The 25,740-nt window shown below is 46.7% G+C and overlaps 1 pseudogene; it reads left to right on the top strand.

Annotated features, from left to right (window-relative positions):
• The first annotated feature begins 495 nt into the window (after window positions 1–495).
• LOC147958671 (uncharacterized) lies at window positions 496–24,886 on the top strand (annotated as a pseudogene).
• The last annotated feature ends 854 nt before the right edge of the window (window positions 24,887–25,740 follow it).

Here is a 25,740-nt window from a genome sequence, read left to right as displayed (position 1 = left end):
GGTCTACGACAGGGTGATCCTCTGTCACCGCTTTTGTTCATCTTAGCCATCGACCCGTCGCACCGCATTCTGGAGGCTGACGTGCTGAACGGTGCCCTCGCACCACTACCGACGTCCTGCCTAAAAGTGAGGGCTAGCCTCTACGCCGACGATGCCATTCTGTTTGCAAATCCCGTTAAGGAGGAAGTTGACACCTTGTTGGACATCCTGCACCGCTTCTGGGCGGCCACAGCCCTCCAGATCAACCTAGCCAAATCGTCTGTGGTGCCGATCCGGTGCGAGGGCATCGACCTAGATGAGGTGCTCCAAAGTTTTGGGCGTCAGCGGGTTGCTTTCCCTATAAAATACCTAGGAGTGCCAATCACCCTAGCCAGGCTTCGGGTTGTCCACCTGCAGTTCATCTTAGATAGGATACGAGCACGTCTTGCGGGCTGGCGGGGGTGCCTGCTATCCGCGGCCGGGCGGCGAGTGGTGGTCTAGTGCGTACTCACCGCGATGCCCGTGGCCTTGGTGATGAAGGACGAGACCGTCTTCCTGAGCGAGTACTACCACTCCGTCGTCCCCGTGGCCTTGGCTAGCCCCTTCTTCCTGCTCGCCAACTACCTGCTCCTCCCGGCCATGGTGCTGCTCCTTGATGTCTACTACACAACCTTCTTCTTGTAGACGTTGTTGGGCCTCCAAGTGCAGAGGTTTGTAGGACAATAGCAAATTTCCCTCAAGTGGATGACCTAAGGTTTATCAATCCGTAGGAGGCGTAGGATGAAGATGGTCTCTCTCAAGCGACCCTGCAACCAAATAACAAAGAGTCTCTTGTGTCCCCAACACACCCAATACAATGGTAAATTGTATAGGTGCACTAGTTCGGCGAAGAGATGGTGATACAAGTGGTATATGGATGGTAGATAATAGTTTTTGTAATCTGAAAATATAAAAACAGCAAGGTAACGAATGATAAAAGTGAGCGTAAACGGTATTGCAATGTGTTGAAACAAGGCCTAGGGTTCATACTTTCACTAGTGCAAGTCCTCTCAACAATAATATCATAATTGGATCATATAACTATCCCTCAACATGCAACAAAGAGTCACTCCAAAGTCACTAATAGTGGAGAACAAACGAAGAGATTATGGTAGGGTACGAAACCACATCAAAGTTATTCTTTCCAATCAATCCGTTGGGCTATTCCTATAAGTGTCACAAACAACCCTAGAGTTCGTACTAGAATAACACCTTAAGACACAAATCAACCAAAACCCTAATGTCACCTATATACTCCAATGTCACCTCAAGTATCCGTGGGTATGATTATACGATATGCATCACACAGTCTCGGATTCATCTATTCAACCAACACATAGAACCTCAAAGAGCTCCCCAAAGTTTCTACCGGAGAATCACGACGAAAACGTGTGCCAAACCCTATGCATAGGTTCATGGGCGGAACCCGCAAGTTGATCACCAAAACATACATCAAGTGAATCACGTGGTATCCCATTGTCACCACAGATACGCACGGCAAGACATACATCAAGTGTTCTCAAATCATTAAAGACTCAATCCGATAAGATTACTTCAAGGGGAAAACTCAATCCATTACAAGAGAGTAGAGGGGGAGAAGAAACATAAGATCCAACTATAATAGCAAAGCTCGCGATACATCAAGATCGTGCCAAATCAAGAACACGAGAGAGAGAGAGAGAGAGAGATCAAACACATAGCTACTGGTACATACCCTCAGCCCCGAGGGAGAACTACTCCCTCCTCGTCATGGAGAGCATCGGGATGATGAAGATGGCCACCGGAGAGGGCTTCCCCCTCCGGCAGGGTGTCGGAACGGGTCTAGATTGGTTTTCGGTGGCTACGGAGGCTTCTGGCGGTGGAACTCCCGATCTATTGTGCTCCCCGGTCGTTTTAGGGTATATGGAAATATATAGGCGGAAGAAATACATCAGGGGAGCCACGAGGGGCCCACGAGTGTGGAGGGCGTGCCCAGGGGGTGGGCGCGCCCCCCTGCCTCGTGGCTTCCTCGTTGATCCCCTGACGTGCACTCCAAGTCTCCTGTATTGCTTTCTTTCCAAAAATAACTTTTCCGAAGGTTTCATTCCGTTTGGACTCCGTTTGATATTCCTTTTTCTGCGAAACACTGAAACAAGGGAAAAACATAAACTGGCAGTGGGCTCTAGGTTAATAGGTTAGTCCCAAAAATCATATAAAATAGCATATAAATGCATATAAAACATCCAAGGTTGATAATATAATAGCATGTAACAATCAAAAATTATAGATACGTTGGAGACGTATCAGCATCCCCAAGCTTAATTCCTGCTCGTCCTCGAGTAGGTAAATGATAAAAACAGAATTTTTGATGTGGAATGCTACCTAACATGTTTATCCATGTAGTTCTTTTTATTGTGGCAAGAATATTCAGATCCATAAGATTCAAGACAAAATTTTAATATTGACATAAAAACAATAATACTTCAAGCATACTAACTAAGCAATCATGTCTTCTCAAAATAACATGGCCAAAGAAAGCTATCCCTACAAAATCATATAGTCTGGCTATGCTCCATCTTCACCACACAAAATATTTAAATCACGCACAACCCCGATGACAAGCCAAGCAATTGTTTCATACTTTTGATGTTATCGTACTTTTTCAATCTTCACGCAATACATGAGCATGAGCCATGGATATAGCACTATAGGTGGAATAGAATGGTGGTTGTGGAGAAGACAAAAAGGAGAAGATAGTCTCACATCAGCTAGGCGTATCAATGGGCTATGAAGATGCCCATCAATAGATATCAATGTGACTGAGTAGGGATTGCCATGCAACGGATGCACTGGAGCTATAAGTGTATGAAAGCTCAAAAAGAAACTAAGTGGGTGTGCATCCAACTCGCTTGCTCACGAAGACCTAGGGCATTTTGAGGAAGCCCATCATTGGAATATACAAGCCAAGTTCTATAATGAAAGATTCCCACTAGTATATGAAAGTGACAACATAGGAGACTCTCTATCATGAAGATCATGGTGCTACTTTGAAGCACAAGTGTGGTAAAGGATAGTATCATTGCCCCTACTCTCTTTTTCTCTCATTTTTTTATTTGGGACTTCTCTTTTTTATGGCCTCTTTTCTCTTCTTTTTTTCATTTGGCTTCTTTGGCCTCTTTTATTTATTTATTTTCGTCCAGAGTCTCATCCCGACTTGTGAGGGAATCATAGTCTCCATCATCCTTTCCTCACTGGGACAATGCTCTAATAATGATGATCATCACACTTTTATTTACTTACAACTCAAGAATTACAACTCGATACTTAGAACAAAATATGACTCTATATGAATGCCTCCGGCGGTGTACCGGGATGTGCAATGACTCATGAGTGACATGTATGAAAGAATTATGAACGGTGGCTTTGCCACAAATACAATGTCAACTACATGATCATGCAAAGCAATATGACAATGATGAAGCGTCTCCTAATAAATGGAATAGTGGAGAGTTGCATGGCAATATATCTCGGAATGGCTATGGAAATGCCACGATAGGTAGGTATGGTGGCTGTTTTAAGGAAGATATATGGTGGGTTTATGGTACCGGCGAAAGTTGCGCAGTTCTAGAGAGGCTAGCAATGGTGGAAGGGTGAGAGTGCGTATAATCCATGGACTCAACATTAGTCATAAAGAACTCACGTACTTATTGCAAAAATCTATTAGTTATCGAAACAAAGTACTACACGCATGCTCCTAGGGGGATAGATTGGTAGGAAAAGACCATCGCTCGTCCCCGACCGCCACTCATAAGGAGGACAATCAATAAATACATCATGCTCCGACTTCTTAACATAACGGTTCACCATACGTGCATGCTACGGGAATCACAAACTTCAACACAAGTATTTATCAAATTCACAACTACCCAACTAGCACAACTTTAATATCACTATCTCCATATCTCAAAACAATCATCAAGCATCAACTTCTCTTAGTATTCAAAACACTCATAAGAAAGTTTTTACTAATCTTGAATACCTAGCATATTAGGATTAAGCAAATTACCATGTTGTTTAAGACTCTCAAAATAATATAAGTGAAGCATGAGAGTTCATCTATTTCTTCAAAATAAAACCACCATTGTGCTCTAAAAGATATAAGTAAAACACTGGAGCAAACGACAAAATACTCCAAAAAGATATGAGTGAAGATCACTGAGTAGTTAAATAATTATGCAACTATGTGAAGACTCTCCCATTTTAAGAATTTCAGATCTTGGTATTTTATTCAAACAGCAAGCAAATCTAAACAAAATAAAATGACGCTCCAAGCAAAACACATATCATGTGGTGAATAAAAATATAGCTCCAAGTAAAGTTACCGATGAACGAAGACGAAAGAGGGAATGCCTTCCGGGGCATCCCCAAGCTTAGGATTTTGGTTGTCCTTGAATATTACCTTGGGGTGCCTTGGGCATCCCCAAGCTTAGGCTCTTGCCACTCCTTATTCCATAGTCCATCAAATCTTTACCCAAAACTTGAAAACTTCACAACACAAAACTTAACAGAAAACTCATAAGCTCCGTTAGCGAAAGAAAACAAAACACCACTTCGAGGTACTGTAATGAACTCATTCTTTATTTATATTGGTGTTAAATCTACTGTATTCCAACTTCTCTATGGTTTATAAACTCTTTTACTAGCCATAGATTCATCAAAATAAGTAAACAACACATGAAAAAAAGAATCTGTCAAAAACAGAACAGTCTATAGTAATCTGTAACTAACACAAAATTCTGGAACCTCCAAAATTCTAAAATAAATTTCTGGACGTGAGGAAGTTATCTATTAATCATATGCAAAAATAATTAACTCAATAGTACTCTCCAATAAAAACTGGCAGCAATTCTCGTGAGCGCTAAAGTTTCTGTTTTTTACAGCAAGATAACAAGACTTTCCCCAAGTCTTCCCAACGGTTCTACTTGGCACAAACACTAATGAAACACAAAAAACACAACCAAAACAGAGGCTAGGTAAATTATTTATTACTAAACAGGAGCAAAAATCAAGGAATAAAAATAAAATTGGGTTGCCTCCCAACAAGCGTTATCGTTTAACGCCCTAGCTAGGCATGATGATTTCAATGATGCTCACATAAAGGATAAGAATTGAAACATAAAGAGAGCATCATGAAGAATATGACTAAGACATTTAAGTCTAACCCACTTCCTATGCATAGGGATATTGTGAGAAAACAACTTATGGGAACAATAATCAACTAACATAGGAAGGCAAAACAAGCATAGTTTCAAAACTTTAAGCGCATAGAGAGGAAACTTGATATTATTGCAATTTCTAGAAGCATATATTCCTCCCTCATAATAATTTTCAGTAGCATCATGAATGAATCAACAATATAACCATCACATAAAGCATTCTTTTCATGATCTACAAGCATATAATTTTTATTAGTCTCCACATAAGCAAAATTCTTCTCATTCGGAATAGTGGCAGTATCATAAGAAACTCGAATACTATAAATTGTTTCCACATTAAAAGAGTAATGTTCAGAAACGGGGTAACCATAATCATGACAAGTTTTATAAATATAATCACTACCTTTTATAGCATAAGTATCATCACAATAATCATCATAAGTAGGAGGCATGCTATCATCATTATAAATTTGCATATCAAAACTTGGGAGACTAAAAATATCATCTTCATTAAACGTAGCATCCCCAAGCTTGGGACAAACATTAATTGCAGCAAATATATTCTCAAAAACATCATCTTCATCAAACATAGCATCCCCAAGCTTGGGCCTTTTCATATCATAAGCATAATCACTCTCATCATTAATAGTATGGATAGCACCAATAGTATAGCAATTATCATATTCTTCCAAGAAAGTGCCAAAAAGATTTTCAAGATCATAAGAAGTATAATTATCTTACACAATTATATTTTCATGAGGCACAATAGTAATATGAGGAGCATTATTTGGGACAGATATCTTTTTACCTCTCTTCCTTTTTCTTTTCTTCTTCTTCACCACATCATGTGTGGGTTCAATCCTCTTTTTGGAGCTCCTTATTAATGAGATTGGTTGAATAGGAGGCTCCTCCTCGTTACCTGATTCATCATAAGAAATAATAGAAGGGTATTGGGAAGTCTCTTCCCTTTCGTTAGTATTCTCTTCATCCTCTATTTGTTTTGTTTTCTTTATGTAATTGGCAATATAAGGATTTTCAATGCAATTCACCGCACAGTACATATAAATTTCCTCTAGATCAAAACCAAGAAGTTTATAATGGGAAAATTCTGGAAGATGCTTAGTTATACGTTTCATTTCTTCGTAACCCATAAGCAAACTGAGTTCATTATAATGTGCAAGGGAAATCAAGTCATCGCAATTTTTGGGCATGATTAGATCATGAAACAATTTGCATTGGATAGCTAAATGACCCTGTTCATTGCAAAGTCCACAAGTACGGCCAAGAAAATTTAAATTTTCAGCACAATCATCTAGCCTTTCTTGCAACAATTTAGCTTCTAAGTACTTATGCCTCTTGCAATATCTATCTTCCCTATTTGGTGTGTACTTACAAACCCAATGCACTCCACAAAAATTGACATGTTTATATGAGACATTTTCATCATAACTAGTGCAATCATCATTAGTACTATGGATATTCAAGGAGTTCATACTAACAACATTGCAATCATTCTCATCATTCAAAGATTTCGTGCCAAACATTTTAATGCATTCTTCTTCTAACACTTTGGCACAATTTTCCTTTCCGTCATACTCACGAAAGATATTAAAAAGATGAAGCGTATGAGGCAAACTTAATTCCTTTTTTTGTAATTTTCTTTTATAAACTAAACTAGTGATAAAACAAGAAACTAAAAGACTCGATTGCAAGATCTAAAGATATACCTTCAAGCACTCACCTCCCCGGCAACGGCGCCAGAAAAGAGCTTGATGTCTACTACACAACCTTCTTCTTGTAGACATTGTTGGGCCTCCAAGTGCAGAGGTTTGTAGGATAGTAGCAAATTTCCCTCAAGTGGATGACCTAAGGTTTATCAATCCGTAGGACGCGTAGGATGAAGATGGTCTCTCTCAAGCAACCCTGCAACCAAATAACAAAGAGTCTCTTGTGTCCCCAACACACCCAATACAATGGTAAATTGTATAGGTGCACTAGTTCGGCGAAGAGATGGTGATACAAGTGGTATATGGATGGTAGATAATAGTTTTTGTAAACTGAAAATATAAAAACAGCAAGGTAGTGAGTGGTAAAAGTGAGCGTAAACGGTATTGCAATGTGCTGAAACAAGGCCTAGGGTTCATACTTTCACTAGTGCAAGTCCTCTCAACAATAGTAACATAATTGGATCATATAACTATCCCTCAACATGCAATAAAGAGTCACTCCAAAGTCACTAATAGCGGAGAACAAACGAAGAGATTATGGTAGGGTACGAAACCACCTCAAAGTTATTCTTTCCAATCAATCTGTTGGGCTATTCCTATAAGTGTCGCAAACAGCCCTAGAGTTCATAATAGAATAACACCTTAAGACACAAATCAACCAAAACCCTAATGTCACCTAGATACTCCAATGTCACCTTAAGTATCCATGGGTATGATTATACGGTATGCATCACACAATTTCAGATTCATCTATTCAACCAACACATAGAACCTCAAAGAGTGCCCCAAAGTTTCTACCGGAGAATCACGACGAAAACGTGTGCCAACCCCCTATGCATAGGTTCATGGGCGGGACCCACAAGTTGATCACCAAAACATACATCCAGTGAATCACGTGATATCCCATTGTCACCACAGATATGCATGGCAAGACATACATCAAGTGTTCTCAAATCATTAAAGACTCAATCCGATAAGATTACTTCAAGAGGAAAACTCAATCCATTACAAGAGAGTAGAGGGGGAGAAGAAATATAAGATCCAACTATAATAGCAAAACTCGCGATACATCAAGATCGTGCCAAATCAAGAACACGAGAGAGAGAGAGAGAGAGAGAGAGAGAGAGATCAAACACATAGCTACTGGTACATACCCTCAGCCCCGAGGGAGAACTACTCCCTCCTCGTCATAGAGAGCGCCGGGATGATGAAGATGGCCACCGGAGAGGGATTCCCCCTCCAGCAGGGTGCCAGAACGGGTCTAGATTGGTGAGGGAGTCCTGGATTAGGGGGTGTCCGGATAGCCGGACTATACCTTCGGCCGGACTCCTGGACTATGAAGATACAAGATTGAAGACTTCGTCCCGTATTCGGAAGGGACTTTCCTTGGCGTGGAATGCAAGCTTGGCGATACGGATATGTAGATCTCCTACCATTGTAACCGACTCTGTGTAACCCTAGCCCTCTCCGGTGTCTATATAAACCGGAGGGTTTTAGTCCGTAGCACGAACAACAATCATACCATAGGCTAGCTTCTAGGGTTTAGCCTCCTTGATCTCGTGGTAGATCTACTCTTGTACTACCCATATCATCAATATTAATCAAGCAGGACGTAGGGTTTTACCTCCATCGAGAGGGCCCAAACCTGGGTAAAAACATCGTGTCCCTGGTCTCCTATTACCATCCACCTAGACGCACAGTTCGGGACCCCCTACCCGAGATCCGCCGGTTTTGACACCGACATTGGTGCTTTCATTGAGAGTTCCTCTGTGTCGTCACTTTTAGGCCCGATGGCTTCTACGATCATCAACAATGATGCGATCCAGGGTGAGACTTTTCTCCCCGGACAGATCTTCGTATTCGGCGGCTTTGCACTGCGGGCCAATTCGCTTGGTCATCTGGAGCAGATCGAAAGCTACGCCCCTGGCCATCAGGTCAGATTTGGAAGTTTGAACTACATGGCCGACATCCGTGGAGACTTGATCTTCGACGGATTCGAGCCACAGCCGAGCGCGCCGCACTGTCACGATGGGCATGATCTAGCTCTGCCGCCGAACAGTGCCCTGGAGGCCGCACATGTGTCCGCTCCGACCCCTAGCTCGGAGCCGATCACACCAATCGAGGATGGGTGGTTAGACACCGCCTCGGGGGCTGCAATCTCTGCGGCGATCAAGCCGAACACCAGCCTTGTCCCCTGTGAAGCCCGTGACTCCAAGGTGCCGGACTCCTCTCCGGACTCCGAGCCCTCCGCGCCCCTGCCGATCGAATCCGATTGGGCGCCGATCATGGAGTTCACCGCACAGACATCTTTCAGCACTCGCCCTTCGGCGACATCCTGAATTCACTCAGGTCTCTCTCTTTGTCAGGAGAGTCCTGGCCGGACTATGACCGGCAGGATTGGGATGTGGACGGTGAAGAAATTCGATGCCCACCCACCACCCACTTCGTAGCCACTGTCGATAATTTAAACGACGTGCTCGACTTCGACTCCGAAGACATCGACGGTATGGACGACGATGTAGGAGATGAACATGAACCAACGCCTATAAGGCACTGGACAGCCACCTCGTCTCATGATGTATACATGGTGGACACACCCAAAGGAAGCGACGACGAGGAACACAGGGATGCAACGAGGGGTCGTTCACTCGAAAAGCAATCAAAGCGGCAACGTAATCGCCGCTCCAAGCCCTGCCTCGACAGAGACAGCAGCCACACAGACCCAGCCATAGAGCAGGACGAGCCGGCGGATGACGAACATGCCTTCGAGCAGCCGTCCGAACAGGGCAACTTGGATAAACAAACCGAACACCCCGTCCCCGGCGAAAACAACAGTCCGGATAAGCTCATGGAGCAGAAGAACCTCCATAAAAGGCTCGTCGCCACTGCGCGTAGCCTGAAAAAGCAGAAACGGAAGCTCAAAACTGTGGAAGATGCACTCAGAATCAGATGGAGCAAAGTACGCAGCACCGCAGAAAAATATGGCGGCAGTCGCCGCACAAAAAGCTATTCAAAGCGAAAGCTACTGCCTGAATTTGACAAGGAGGCCTTAGAGCCCCCACAGTCAAAAAATAGGAAAGCCACCCGGTCGGATAGACGACCGCATGGCCAGCATGGAGCGGCAAGGGGCACCGCACACAAGCCGGCACGCGATCCACCAAAGGATCCGCATCAAAAAGATGGCCCAGCCAGATCTATCTACGGGCCAAGAAAGCAAGCTCTAGTAAGCAATGCAACACAACAAATATCCGAACATCACGGCACACCCAAATACAGGGGTGCCGCACACCCCCTATGTTTCACCGATGAGGTGCTGGACCATGAATTCCCAGCGGGATTCAAGCCCGTAAACATAGAGGCATACGACGGAACAATAGACCCTGGGGTCTGGATCGAGAATTATATCCTCCACATACACATGGCCAGAGGAGATGACCTCCACGCCATAAAATACTTACCCCCCAAGCTTAAAGGGCCTGCCCGGCATTGGCTCAAAAGCCTTCCCGGAAACACCATTGGAAGTTGGGAAGAGCTTGAGGATGCTTTCCGGGCAAATTTTCAAGGGACCTATGTCCGCCCTCCGGATGCAGACGATCTCAGTCACATAACTCAACAGCCCGGAGAGTTAGCCCGGAAATTCTGGAACATATTTCTTACTAAAAAGAATCAGATAGTCGACTGTCCGGAAGCCGAAGCCCTAGCAGCTTTTAAGCATAACGTTCGAGACGAATGGCTCGCCAGACACCTCGGCCAAGAAAAGCCAAGAACAATGGCCGCATTAACAAGCCTCATGACCCGCTTTTGCGCAGGAGAGGACAGCTGGTTGGCAAGATGTAGCACCAGCGACCCAAGTACATCCGAAGTTAGGGATGGAAACAGAAAACCCCGACGCAGCAAGGACCAGCACCGAAATAAGAGAAACAGCCCAAAGAGCACGGCGGTCAACGCCGGATTCAAAAGCTCATGGCAGAATCAGAGAAAGCCGCCCCTCAAGGATAACAGGGATGAGCTATCCAACTTAAACAAAATCTTGGACAAGATATGTCAAATACATAGTACTCCCGGGAAGCCTGCGAACCACACCCACAAAGATTGTTGGGTTTTCAAGCAATCCGGCAAACTCAACGCCGAACACAAGGGGCTCGACACACCAAGTGAGGACGATGACGAACCCCACAAGCAAAGCACCAGGAAACAAAAGGATTTCCCACAAGAAGTCAAAACAGTAAACTTACTTCACGTGACGAACAGAATGGCGCCAACAGAGATACGCGCCATACGGCCTATCCCAAAGGAGTCTCGCCAATGGTTGTTAAAACCGATCACCTTCGACCATCAGGATTACTCTAGAAGTATCCGGAACGCAGGTTGGACTACCTTGGTACTAGATCCAATAATTGGCGGACTCCACTTTACAAATGTCCTGATGGACGGCGGTAGTGGTCTAAACCTGTTATACCAGGACACAATCCGCAACATGGGGATAGACCCAACAAAAATTCGCCATAGCAAAACCTCCTTTCAAGGGGTAACGCCAGGCCCGGATGCCCATTGCATGGGTTCTCTCCGGCTAGAAGTTATGTTCAGCTCCCCCGATAACTTCTGACGCGAACAGCTAACTTTCCACATCGCCCCATTCTCAAGTAGCTATCAAGCACTGCAGGGACGCGAAGCTTTCGCCCGCTTTAACGCAATACCGCATTATGCATCTCTTACGCTTAAGATGCCCGGTCCACGAGGCATCATCTCATTAAAGGGAAAACATTGAGTGTTCCTCCCGCGCGGAAGACAGTGCGGCTGCCTTGACAGCCCCACAATAAAGCGGCTTCACCAGCCAAAGCACCTAAACAGGTCATCAAGACCACGGACACGGCTAGACGAGTCCGGCATAAACATACAATTGATAAAGGCTTAATAGCCGTATACCCCTGTACTAGGGGCTCCGCGCATATAAAACAAGAGACAATAAAGCTCATTTTTACCCATTTCGATTTATACTTCGTTTATTTAGTATAACTCATGTTCGGCACGATCTTTCCTAAACTAAGTTCCTCTCTTTTACAGATAAAAACCGTGCTACGCCCGTCCAGGATACGGCACAACGGAGACATAGGCGCAGACATGCAGCAGGGTCCCGTTACAAGGATTCTTTTCAGATTAAGACCCTGCGTAGACCTTTTTTACTGTCTCTTGTTGATACACATCCCCTGGTTTCTTGGTATAACCAAGGAGGAGGCTGGCGTTTTGGCATGTGGCCACGTCAGAGTTTTGCGCGTACCTGGACACTAGGGGCTTATTACTAAGGGCGTTATCCCGCCCGCCCTCATAAAGACCGAATACCTTAGGGAGTGTTCGGCGTCGCAAGTTTGGCCTTATATGCATTAGCTCCGAATCATGTCTTTGGTCAAATGTTGGGTTTGCCCGGCTCCTGTGTTTTGCTACCTTATGTTCCGCTCTATCGACTATGGCGGCACCAGGAGAACTACTGCAATTGTGCCCCGGTTCGGCCAGGCGAGCACCTCAGTAGAGAAAGCCGAAAACTGACTGTCATGATATAGCGTGAGACTGGTCAACCACTCGATGATTTACCAGAATCTTTAGGATTCCTTCACATTAACGAAGGGCCGCTTCCCGGCCAGGCACATACGCGCCCCGAGTTCGGGCGAGCGCAGGCGCCACCAGGGGCTATATAAGTAGCCTCACTATCAAACTCCTATGGCTAAGTGAAAATGATAAAGCATCATAGTCCGATTGCCTATTTCGCTGCGCTATCACCTCCTTTGTAGGACCAAGACGTTGGATCAAGTGTGAAAATGCGCCTTTTGCAAACACCCCCGCATTATGTGCGTGGGGGCTGAAGCCGACGACTGCCATCTTTCAGATTATATATACATATATGTTAAATTGCCGCACAGGAGGTATTATAATACTTGCAGGCACAAGTATAAAAAGCTTCTACAATTTATCAAAATATTGTTTTACAATAATAATATGCTATTCGAATATAGTATCCTTCGAGCATTGCGTCTCTATTAAATGAGCGCCTTGCAGAACTTCCTAAAAATAGTGCTCGGCAGGTACTCGGCTTCCATCCGAGTCTGGGGATGCAATAGCGGTGGCCTCCATTTCCGCCCAGTATGTCTTGACACGGGCAAGAGCCATCCGCGCACCCTCTATGCACGTTGACCTCTTCATCGCATTGATATGCGGCACCGCACCAAGGAACTGCTGCACCAAGTTGAAATAACTTTTCGGCTCTGGCCTCTCTGGCCTAACGCAGCTCCTCCTTCATAGCTCTCATCGCAGAGCGAGCATCCTTGGCATCGGCAACGGCCTTCTCCAGGTCCGTCTGTTCCGTCTGATCTTCTTTTTCAAGAAGCTTACAACGGTCAGCAGCGCTCTTCAGCTTCACAGCCATCTCGGCCATTTCCTTCTTGCTTCGGCAGTGAGCAGCTTGTTTGGCTTTCAGCTCTTCAATTGCCTTTTCGGCAGCCGCATCACTTTTCCTGGCTTGCTCCTTGGCTTGAGCAAGTCCCTCCCAAAGATTCTTCATGGCAGCAGCACCATCTGCATCAAGCGCACACATTGTAAGATACTGGCATAAAGCTCCTCTTACCAGGTGCCGCCGGAGTAATTATATACCTTGTGCCTCGTCAAGCTGCTTGTTGACAAGCGCGATGTCGGCATCTTCCATGTCAAGTTACCACTTTAGCTCCGCAAATTCATCAGTCCGGCTGGCCACCCGACACTTCGCCACCTACGTATGAAGGCGGCATATTAGACCTGGGATTATAATCCTCTGCGCGCCGTCACTTTTGACAACGCACAGAGTCTCAGGGGCTACTATCTACACAGGGCGCATCTTATTTATGCGCAACTATCCAAAAAGGGTACATTATTTTGCGTACCTTAAAACCTGTCAGTAAACTCCTGACGGCCTCGTGCAATCCGCTCTCCGCGGATGAAATCCTCTCAATCACCATACCCATCAATGCACGGTGCTCCTCTGAGATAGATGCTCGCCCTAGCAGATCCTTCAACTCCTCTGACCATGCACCAGACGGTGCCGGACTCGTCCGATGGCCCTTTTCGAAGGCCGGATGCGGAGGGCTTTGGGGGGCCATATGACTACCTTCCGGCCCTCCCAGATTCGGAGAAACCCTCCGCGACGATACCTCAGGGTCACCCGGCTCGCAAGGCGGTACGGCAGGGGGAGGCATTCCGCTCTCCATCATCTCCGGAAGAAGATCCCCCGAAGACGAGCTCTGCTGAGAAGGGCTAAGGTCCGAGCTATAAGGTAAATTTTCGATTACTCTTCTCAGATATAACGCAAGGATTTCTCTCATTTCTTAAAAAGAAAAACTCCTCTCTACTTACGGCTCGGTGGAGGGCTGATCCCCTTGAGGGCATAATTCGGCCGAAGTATCCCCCGGCGCAGGATCATCTGACGAAGATTTCTTCCCCCGCTTTGAGGCCATGGTCTCCGGGTCGTCAGAGGCGGTCCTCTTCTTCCCCTGAGGAGAGCAATTTTCGATTCCTCCCTTCCGGACAACCTTCTTCGAGGAGGCTGTAGCTTCCTTGTCCCCTCCCTCGCTTTCCTCCGAAGGCACAACCTCCAACATCCTGACTAGCACGGGATCCGGCGTGGTCTCGGGGAGGGGGGCCAGACACCTGATTAGCTTTGCTTTCGCTATCCACTCCTATTTAAAGGACAGCTCTTTTAGGGGCAATTTTATAATAAATATACGGATAGCGAGTCCGGGCACAAGGCTACTTACTTGAGTATCCGGACGATTGCAGCTCAGACCTGCGTCCTCCGTAGAATCCGGACACACTACTTGTGGTCCGAAGAACAATTTGTACATCTCCACGGGCGTCATGCCAAGAAAATGTTGGAGAAGTCGTGGTCCCTCCGGGTTGAACTCCCACAGGCGGAGGGGGCGACGTTTGCAGGGCAGAACTCGGTGAATTAACATAACCTGCGTCACCACGACCAGACTGATGTCTCTTTCTAGGAGATCTCGGATGCGGCCCTGCAACAGGGGCACGTCCTTTGCCGACCCCCAGTCCAGCCCCTTATTGACCCATGACGCCAGACATGGCGGGGGACCCGAGCGGAAAGCAGGCAGCGCCACCCACTTGGTGCTCCTGGGAGCTGTGATATAAAACCACTCTCATTGCCATAAGCTGGACTCCCATTGAAAAGAGCCCTCGGGCCATGGAGCACCAGCATTCTTGCTTATAAAAGCACCTCCGCACTCGCGTGCCGTCCCTCGATCATCTTCGGCTCTACTTTGAAGGTCTTGAGCCATAGTCTGAAGTGAGGAGTAATACGGAGGAAGGCTTCACACACGACGATGAATGAGGAAATATGGAGGATGGACTCCGGAGCTAAGTCGTGAAATTCCAGCCCATTATAAAACATGAGCCCCCTCACGAAGGGATCCGTCGGGAAGCCTAGCCCCCGAAGGAAGTGAGACATGAACACCACACTCTCACTAGGCTTGGGAGTGGGAATGACCTGCCCTTGAGCAGGCAGCCTATGCCAGATTTCGCCGGTTAAGAACCTGGCCTCTCTCAACTACAGCACGTCCTCCTCCGTGACGGAGGAGGGCATCCATCGGCCTCGAAGGTCGGAACCAGACATTGTCGAAGGTCCGAAGCGCCAGAAATCTGGAGCCTTGGGTGTTGGAACTCGAGGCGAAAGGCAAACTCGTTTGAGATTGAAAGAAAGGAGTAAGTCCCTGGTCTCTTTATAAGAGGTTGAATATAGGCGGAAGAAATACATCAGGGGAGCCATGAGGGGCCCACGAGGGTGGAGGGCGCGCCCAGGGGGTGGGCGTGCCCCCTGCCTCGTGGCTTCCTCGTTGATCTGTGACTTAGAGTCATCCGGATCTGTGTCGAAGCTAGCGTCGACGTAACCCTTTACGACGAGCTCTTCGTCACCTCCATAAACGAGAAACATTTCCTTAGTCCTTTTCAGGTACTTCAGGATATTCTTGACCGCTGTCCAGTCTTCCTTGCCGGGATTACTTTGGTACCTACCTACCAAACTTACGGCAAGGTTTACATCAGGTCTGGTACACAGCATGGCATACATAATAGAACCTATGTCTGAGGCATAGGGGATGACACTCATCTCTTCTATATCTTCTGCCGTGGTCGGACATTGAGCTGAGCTCAATTTCACACCTTGCAACACAGGCATGAACCCCTTCTTAGACTGATCCATATTGAACTTCTTCAATATCTTATCAAGGTATGTGCTTTGTTAAAGACCTATGAGGCGTCTTGATCTATCTCTATAGATCTTGATGCCTAATATATAAGCAGCTTCTCCAAGGTCCTTCATTGAAAAACTCTTATTCAAGTAGGCCTTAATGCTGTCCAAAAGCTCTATATCATTTCCCATCAAAATTATGTCATCTACATATAATATGAGAAATGCTACAGAGCTCCCACTCACTTTCTTGTAAACGCAGGCTTCTCCATAAGTCTGCATAAACCCAAACGCTTTGATCATCTCATCAAAGCGAATGTTCCAACTCCGAGATGCTTGCACCAGCCCATAAATCGAGCGTTGGAGCTTGCACACCTTGTCAGCATTCTTAGGATTGACAAAACCTTCCAGCTGCATCATATACAATTCTTCCTTAAGGAAACCATTAAGGAATGCCGTTTTGACGTCCATTTGCCATATCTCATAATCATAGTATGCGGCAATTGCTAACATAATTCGGACGGACTTCAGCTTCGCTACGGGAGAGAAAGTATCATTGTAGTCAACCCCTTGAACTTGCCGATAACCCTTAGCGACAAGTCGAGCTTTATAGATGGTAACATTACCATCCGCGTCCGTCTTCTTCTTACATCCATTTGTTTTCTATCGCTCACCGATCATCGGGCAAGTCTGTCAAAGTCCATACTTTTGTTTTCATACATGGATCCTATCTCGGATTGCATGGCTTCAAGCCATTTGTTGGAATCTGGGCCCGCCATCGCTTCTTCATAGTTCGAAGGTTCACCGTTGTCTAACAACATGATTTCCAAGACAGGGTTGCCGTACCACTCTGGTGCGGAACGTGTCCTTGTGGACCTACGAAGTTCAGTAGAAACTTGATCTGAAGTTTCATGATCATCATCATTAACTTCCTCTCTAGTCGGTACAGGCACCTCAGGAACATTTTCTTGAGTTGCGCCATTTTCCGGTTCAAGAGGTAATACTTCATCAAGTTCTACTTTCCTCCCACTTACTTCTTTCGAGAGAAACTCCTTCTCTAGAAAGGATCCATTCTTGGCAACAAAGATCTTGCCTTCGGATCTGAGGTAGAAGGCATACCCAATAGTTTCTTTAGGGTATCCTATGAAGATGCATTTTTCCAACTTGGGTTCGAGCTTTTCAGGTTGAAGTTTCTTGACATAAGCATCGCATCCCCAAACTTTTAGAAACGACAGCTTAGGTTTCTTCCCAAACCATAATTCATACGGTGTCGTCTCAACGGATTTCGACGGAGCCCTATTTAAAGTGAATGCGGCAGTCTCTAAAGCATAGAAACTTGATTTTCCTGTCACGTTGATTCTCAACCTCACTCTGAAATTCCTTGAACCTTTCAAAGGTCTCAGACTTGTGTTTCATTAAGTAGACATACCCATATCTACTCAAGTCATCAGTGAGGGTGAGAACATAACGATAACCACCGCGAGCCTCAACACTCATTGGACCGCACACATCAGTATGTATGATTTCCAATAAGTTGGTTGCTCGCTCCATTGTTCCTAAGAACGGAGTCTTGGTCATTTTACCCATGAGGCATGGTTCGCACGTGTCAAATGATTCGTAATCAAGAGACTCTAAAAGTCCATTTGCATGGAGCTTCTTCATGCGTTTGACACCTATGTGACCAAGGCGGCAGTGCCACAAGTATGTGGGACTATCATTATCAACCTTACATCTTTTGGTACTCACACTATGAATACGTGTAGCATTACCCTCGAGATTCATTAAGAATAAACCATTCACCATCGGAGCATGACCATAAAACATATCTCTCATATAAATAGAACAGCCATTATTCTCGGATTTAAATGAGTAGCCATCTCGTATTAAACGAGATCCTGATACAATGTTCATGCTCAAACTTGGCACTAAATAACAATTATTGAGGTTCAAAACTAATCCCGTAGGTAAATGTAGAGGTAGCGTGCCGACGGCGATCACATCGACCTTGGAACCATTCCCGACGCGCATCGTCTCCTCGTCCTTCGCCAGTCTCCGCTTATTCCGTAGCTCCTGCTTTGAGTTACAAATGTGAGCAACAGCACCGGTATCAAATACCCAGGAGCTACTACGAGTACTGGTAAGGTACACATCAATTACATGTATATCACATATACCTGTCGTTTTGCCGGCCTTCTTGTCCGCTAAGTATTTGGGGCAGTTCCGCTTCCAGTGACCACTCTCCTTGCAATAAAAGCACTCAGTCTCGGGCTTGGGTCCATTCTTTGGCTTCTTCCCGGCAGCTTGCTTGCCGGGTGCGGCAACTCCCTTGCCATCCTTCTCGAAGTTCTTCTTACCCTTGCCTTTCTTGAACTTAGTGGTTTTATTCACCATCAACACTTGATGTTCCTTTTTGACTTCTACCTCTGCTGATTTCAGCATTGCAAATACTTCAGGAATGGTCTTTTCCATCCCATGCATATTGAAGTTCATCACAAAGCTCTTGTAGCTCGGTGGAAGCGACTGAAGGATTCTGTCAATGACCGCATCATCCGGGAGATTAACTCCCAGCTGAGTTAAGCGGTTATGCAACCCAGACATTTTGAGTATGTGCTCGCTGACAGAACTATTTTCCTCCATCTTACAGCCGAAGAACTTGTCGGAGACTTCATATCTCTCGACCCGGGCATGAGCTTGAAAAACCATTTTCAGCTCTTCGAACATCTCATATGCTCCGTGTCTCTCAAAACGCTTTTGGACCCACGGTTCTAAGCTGTAAAGCATGCCGCACTGAACGAGGGAGTAATCATCAGCATGTGTCTACCAAGCGTTCATAACGTCTTGGTTCTGTGGGACGGATGCGTCACCTAGCGGTGCTTCTAGGACATAATCTTTCTTGGCAGCTATGAGGATGATCCTCAGGTTCCGGACCCAGTCCGTATAGTTGCTGCCATCGTCTTTCAGCTTGATTTTCTCTAGGAATGCGTTGAAGTTAAGGACAACGTGGGCCATTTGATCTACAAGACATATTGTAAAGATTTTAGACTAAGTTCAAAATAATTAAGTTCATCTATTTAATGAACTCCCACTCAGATAGACATCCCTCCAGTCATCTAAGTATAACATGATCCGAGTTAACTAGGCCGTGTCCGATCATCACGTGAGACGGACTAGTCAACATCGGTGAACATCTTCATGTTGATCGTATCTTCTATACGACTCATGCTCGACCTTTCGGTCTTTGTGTTCCAAGGCCATGTCTGTACATGCTAGGCTCGTCAAGTCAACCTAAGTGTTTGCATGTGTAAATCTGTCTTACACCCGTTGTATGTGAACGTTGGAATCTATCACACCCGATCATCACGTGGTGCTTCGAAACAACGAACTGTCGCAACGGCGCACAGTTAGGGGGAACACTTTCTTGAAATTATTATGAGGGATCATATTATTTACTACCGTCGTTCTAAGTAAACAAGATGCAAAAACATGATAAACATCACATGCAATCGAATAATAATAGTGACATGATATGGCCAATATCACATAGCTCCTTTGATCTCCATCTTGGGGCTCCATGATCATCTTGTCACCGGCATGACACCATGATCTCCATCATCATGATCTCCATCATCGTGTCTCCATCATCGTGTCTCCATGAAGTTGCTCGCCAACTATTACTTCTACTACTATGGCTAACACGTTTAGCAATAAAGTAAAGTAATTTACATGGCGTTTCTCAATGACAAGCAGGTCATACAAAAAATAAAGACAACTCCTATGGCTCCTGCCGGTTGTCATACTCATCGACATGCAAGTCGTGATTCCTATTACAATAGCATGAACATCTCATACATCACATATATATCATTCATCATTCATCACAACTTTGGCCATATCACATCACAAAACACTTGCTGCAAAAACAAGTTAGACGTCCTCTAATTGTTGTTGTAAGTTTTACGTGGCTGCAATAGGGTTCTAACAAGAACGTTTTCTTACCTACGTGAAAGCCACAACGTGATTTGTCAACTTCTATTTACCCTTCATAAGGACCCTTTTCATCGAATCCGCTCCAACTAAAGTGGGAGAGACAGACACCCGCCAGCCACCTTATGCAACTAGTGCATGTCAGTCGGTGGAACCGGTCTCACGTAAGCGTACGTGTAAGGTTGGTCCGGGCCGCTTCATCCCACAATACTGCTGAAGCAAAATAAGACTAGTAGCGGCAAGAAAGTTGACAACATCCACGCCCACAACAAATTGTGTTCTACTCGTGCAAAAGGAACTACACATAGACCTAGCTCATGATGCCACTGTTGGGGAACGTTGTAGAAAACAAAAATTTTCCTACGATTTCACCAAGATCCATCTATGAGTTCATCTAGCAACGAGTGATCGGATTGCATCTACATACCTTTGTAGATCACGCGCGGAAGCGTTCAAAGAACGGGGATGAGGAAGTCGTACTCGACGTGATCCAAATCACCGGAGATCCTAGCGCCGAACGGATGGCACCTCCGTGTTCAACATACGTACGGTCAGCGTGACGTCTCCACCTTCTTGATCCAGCAACGGGGGAGGAGAGGTTGATGAAGATCCAGCAGCACGACGGCGTGGTGGTGGATGATGCAGTCACCGCAGCAGGGCTTGGCCGTTCTTCTGCGAGAGGGAGAGGTGTAGCAGGGGAGAGGGAGGCGCCAAGAGTCAAGGGTGCGGCTGCCCCTCCCTCCCCCCCTTTATATAGGCTCCCCAAGGGGGGGGCGACGGCCCTAGGAGATGGGATCTCCTATGGGGGGCGGCGGCCAAGGGTGGAGTGGCCCCCAAGGCAAGTGGGGCGCCCCCCCCCCCACCCTAGGGTTTCCAACCCTAGGCGCAGGGGGTGGGCCAAGGGGGTGCACCAGCCCACTATGGGCTGGTTCCCCTCCCCACTTCAGCCCATGGGGCCGTCCGGGATGGGTGGTCCCACCCGGTGGACCCCCGGACCCATCCGGTGGTCCCGGTACAATACCGATGACCCCCGAAACTCTCCCGATGGCCGAAACTGCACTTCCTATATATAATTCTTCACCTTCGGACCATTCCGGAACTCCTCGTGACGTCCGGGATCTCATCCGGGACTCCGAACAACTTTCGGGTTACTGCATATTCATATCCCTACAACCCAAGCGTCACCGAACCTTAAGTGTGTAGACCCTACGGGTTCGGGAGACATGCAGACATGACCGAGATGGCTCTCCGGTCAATAACCAACAGCGGGATCTGGATACCCATGTTGGCTCCCACATGCTCCTCGATGATCTCATCGGATGAACCACGATGTCGAGGATTCAAGCAACCCCGTATACAATTCCCTTTGTCAATCGGTACGTTACTTGCCCGAGATTCGATCGTCGGTATCCCAATACCTCGTTCAATCTCGTTACCGGCAAGTCACTTTACTCGTACCGTAATGCATGATCCCGTGACCAGACACTTGGTCACTTTGAGCTCATTATGATGATGCATTACCGAGTGGGCCCAGAGATACCTCTCCGTCATACGGAGTGACAAATCCCAGTCTTGATCCGTATCAACCCAACAGACACTTTCGGAGATACCCGTAGTATACCTTTATAGTCACCCAGTTACGTTGTGACGTTTGGTACACCCAAAGCACTCCTACGGTATCCGGGAGTTACACGATCTCATGGTCTAAGGAAAAGATACTTGACATTGGAAAAACTCTAGCAAATGAACTATACGATCTTGTGCTATGTTTAGGATTGGGTCTTGTCCATCACATCATTCTCCTAATGATGTGATCTCGTTATCAATGACATCCAATGTCCATAGTCAGGAAACCATGACTATCTGTTGATCAACGAGCTAGTCAACTAGAGGCTTACTAGGGACATGTTGGTGTATATGTATTCACACATGTATTACGATTTCCGGATAACACAATTATAGCATGAATAAAAGACAATTATCATGAACAAGGAAATATAATAATAATCCTTTTATTATTGCCTCTAGGGCATATTTCCAACAGGCTGTAGCTTCCTTGTCCCCTCCCTCGCTTTCCTCCGAAGGCACAACCTCCAACATCCTGACTAGCACGGGATCCGGCGTGGTCTCGGGGAGGGGGGCCGGACACCTGATTAGCTTTGCTTTCGCTATCCACTCCTGTTTAAAGGACAGCTCTTTTAGGGGCAATTTTATAATAAATATACGGATAGCGAGTCAGGGCACAAGGCTACTTACTTGAGTATCCGGACGATTGCAGCTCAGACCTGCGTCCTCCGTAGAATCCGGACACACTACTTGTGGTCCGAAGAACAATTTGTACATCTCCACGGGCGTCATGCCAAGAAAATGTTGGAGAAGTCGTGGTCCCTCCGGGTTGAACTCCCACAGGCGGAGGGGGCGACGTTTGCAGGGCAGAACTCGGCGAATTAACATAACCTGCGTCACCACGATCAGACTGATGTCTCTTTCTAGGAGATCTCGGATGCGGCCCTGCAACAGGGGCACGTCCTTTGCCGACCCCCAGTCCAGCCCCTTATTGACCCATGACGCCAGACGTGGCGGGGGACCCGAGCGGAAAGCAGGCAACGCCACCCACTTGGTGCTCCTGGGAGCTGTGATATAAAACCACTCTCGTTGCCATAAGCTGGACTCCCATTGAAAAGAGCCCTCGGGCCATGGAGCACCAGCATTCTTGCTTATAAAAGCACCTCCGCACTCGCGTGCCGTCCCTCGATCATCTTCGGCTCTACTTTGAAGGTCTTGAGCCATAGTCTGAAGTGAGGAGTAATACGGAGGAAGGCTTCACACACGACGATGAATGAGGAAATATGGAGGATGGACTCCGGAGCTAAGTCATGAAATTCCAGCCCATAATAAAACATGAGCCCCCTCACGAAGGGATCCGTCGGGAAGCCTAGCCCCCGAAGGAAGTGAGACATGAACACCACACTCTCACCAGGCTTGGGAGTGGGAATGACCTGCCCTTGAGCAGGCAGCCTATCCCATATTTCGCCGGTTAAGAACCTGGCCTCTCTCAACTACAGCACGTCCCCCTCCGTGACGGAGGAGGGCATCCATCGGCCTCGAAGGTCGGAACCGGATATTGTCGAAGGTCCGAAGCGCCTGAAATCTAGAGCCTTGGGTGTTGGAACTCGAGGCGAAGGGCGAACTCGTTTGATATTGAAAGAAAGGAGTAAGGCCCTGGTCTCTTTATAAGAGGTTGAATATAGGCGGAAGAAATACATCAGGGGAGCCACGAGGGGCCCACGAGGGTGGAGGGCGCGCCCAGGGGGTGGGCGTGCCCCCTGCCTCGTGGCTTCCTCGTTGATCCCCTGACGTGCACTCCAAGTCTCTTGTATTGCTTTCTTTCCAAAAATAACTTTTCCGAAGGTTTCATTCCGTTTGGACTCCGTTTGATATTCCTTTTTTGCGAAACACTGAAATAAGGGAAAAACAAAAACTGGCACTGGGTCTAGGTTAATAGGTTAGTCCTAAAAATCATATAAAATAGCATATAAATGCATATAAAACATCCAAGGTTGATAATATAATAGCATGGAACAATCAAAAATTATAGATACGTTGCAGACGTATCACTCCTTTGCCTCGTCATCGTCCTCCACAGCCTCAAGAGCGACAACTACAGCGTCTCCTTCGGGATGGTCAGGATGGCGAGGTGCCTCCTGACCAGAGTCCGCAGCTCGCCCTCGGTCTTCTTCTCCACCAGCAACCTGTCCATCACCTTGCTCCTCTTCCTCGTGCTGGTGTACGAGCAGGTGTGGGAGTTTGTGGTCTTCCTCTTCTCCAACTGGTTCCTCGTGTCCATGCTCCACGGCTACGCCGCCAAGCCCCGCTAGCGCCCGAGCGCCGCCTTCAGCTGGGCCGTCCGCCGCATGCTCTGGGTGAGGAGCAAGATGATCCACCCGGACATCACCATGAGGCAGTTCTCCACGCTCAGGTCCTGCCGTCTCAGCCGCCAACTCAGGATGGTGTCGGCCGTCTCACTTACGCTGCCGACCATCCCCGTGCCGAAGGAGGTGAAGCATTCATCGCGGAGTACCTATTACTATCAGCAACATCGCTGCAGGAGGAGGACGACTGCGACCCCACCGCCAGTCGTCGTGGTCTTCTCAGCAACGGCCAGCTCGCGGTCGCCGAGCACGTGGAGCTCCGGCGTGCGTGCAAGACCGAGAGCATCGCCGAGGTGATCCTCGCGTGGCACATCGCCACCTGCCTCTTCGAGGAGAAATTTCCATCACCATGCGCCTTGCCCTCACGTGACATGGCTGTGGCCACGACGCTGTCCAAGTACTGGCCTTCCACCCGGAGCTACTGCCGGAAAACGAGGAGAGCACAGAGCGCGTCTTCGAGATCATGGAGGAAGATCTGAAGCGTACCGTCGGTTCTGGAGCTACCACCTCCCGGCGGCGGTGGCGCCGCTGATGGGCTCCGGGTACAAGCAGATCATGCGCCTGGAGGAGAAGCCGAACCTGGCCCAGGCGCTAGAAATGGCGGAGATGTCGGCGCTGGAAAGGGGGGCCATCCTGGAGCGCGCGCTGGAGAAGGAAGCCAAGTGCGGCGCCGACGCGGAGGGGGTGTGGAAGGTGCTGGCTGATCTGTGGGTGCAGCTCATGGTGTACGTGGCGTCGTTGGGGGGGGGGGGGCACACTGGCATGCGCCGCGCGGCGCCGGTGGCTGTCGGCGGCATGGAACATGTTTAGGAGGGTTACTAGTCAGGTACTCGTGCGTTGCCACGAGACCAACAAAAGTCTAGAGGTAGCATTCCCGCAGAAATGAAGCAAAGTGGATTTGAATATGACATTTATGTTTATTGCCTAAGTCGTGTTTTTGATGATTCCAGTTATTCCAGTGTTCTGTGAGCAAATGTTTGATCAGGTTGTGCAAATTCTTGTGTTCTATCATGATAATGTATGCAACATGTATGTTACCAATGTAGCAAAATTCAGTTTATGTGTTAGTCATGTATACTTATAAAATGTCTTAAAAAATAGCGAAGGTGCTAAAAATCAGTCGACTGAAGTCTCAGTCGACAGTCTGGCCGTTCGATGATTGTCCCTTCAAGATTCACGTAATATAATGTCTTGTATCAATTCAGCCTGTTAAGACGCGACCAGCCCACTTCCTTTTTATTTTTATTTTGCCACGAAAGGCTACGCGCGGCTGGCCAGCGGCTGGATGGCCTTTTCCGTTGTTTTGCTTTTGTCTACAACAAGCAGGAAACTTGCTAGCGCAGCCCACTCTTGTATATACCTGTAATTTCTTTTTTCTTTTTTGTTTTTATTCCCCTTTTCTATTTTAGTGTATATAATCATCAATTTATTTTTATTAAAATGGTTTACTTGTAATTTCTTTTTATCTTTAGGCAATACGGAACATCTAAATTTTGTAGAACATACTTTTTTACATGCATGGAGGATTTTACGCTCGCTTGTTGATGTCTTTTGTACATGGATTTTTGTTTATTTGTATGTTGCCTGTTATTTTTTTGTACATGGATTTTTTGTTTATTTGTATGTTGCCTGTTCTTTTTTGTAAAAAAAATTGTTTCATTCAT

Source organism: Triticum urartu, chromosome 7A, assembly GCF_056163025.1.
Source record: "Triticum urartu cultivar PI428250 chromosome 7A, HENAU_Tu73, whole genome shotgun sequence".
Taxonomy (NCBI): Eukaryota; Viridiplantae; Streptophyta; class Magnoliopsida; order Poales; family Poaceae; genus Triticum; species Triticum urartu.
Note: the sequence above shows the minus strand (reverse complement) of the source record. Positions and strands in the feature narration are given on the sequence as shown.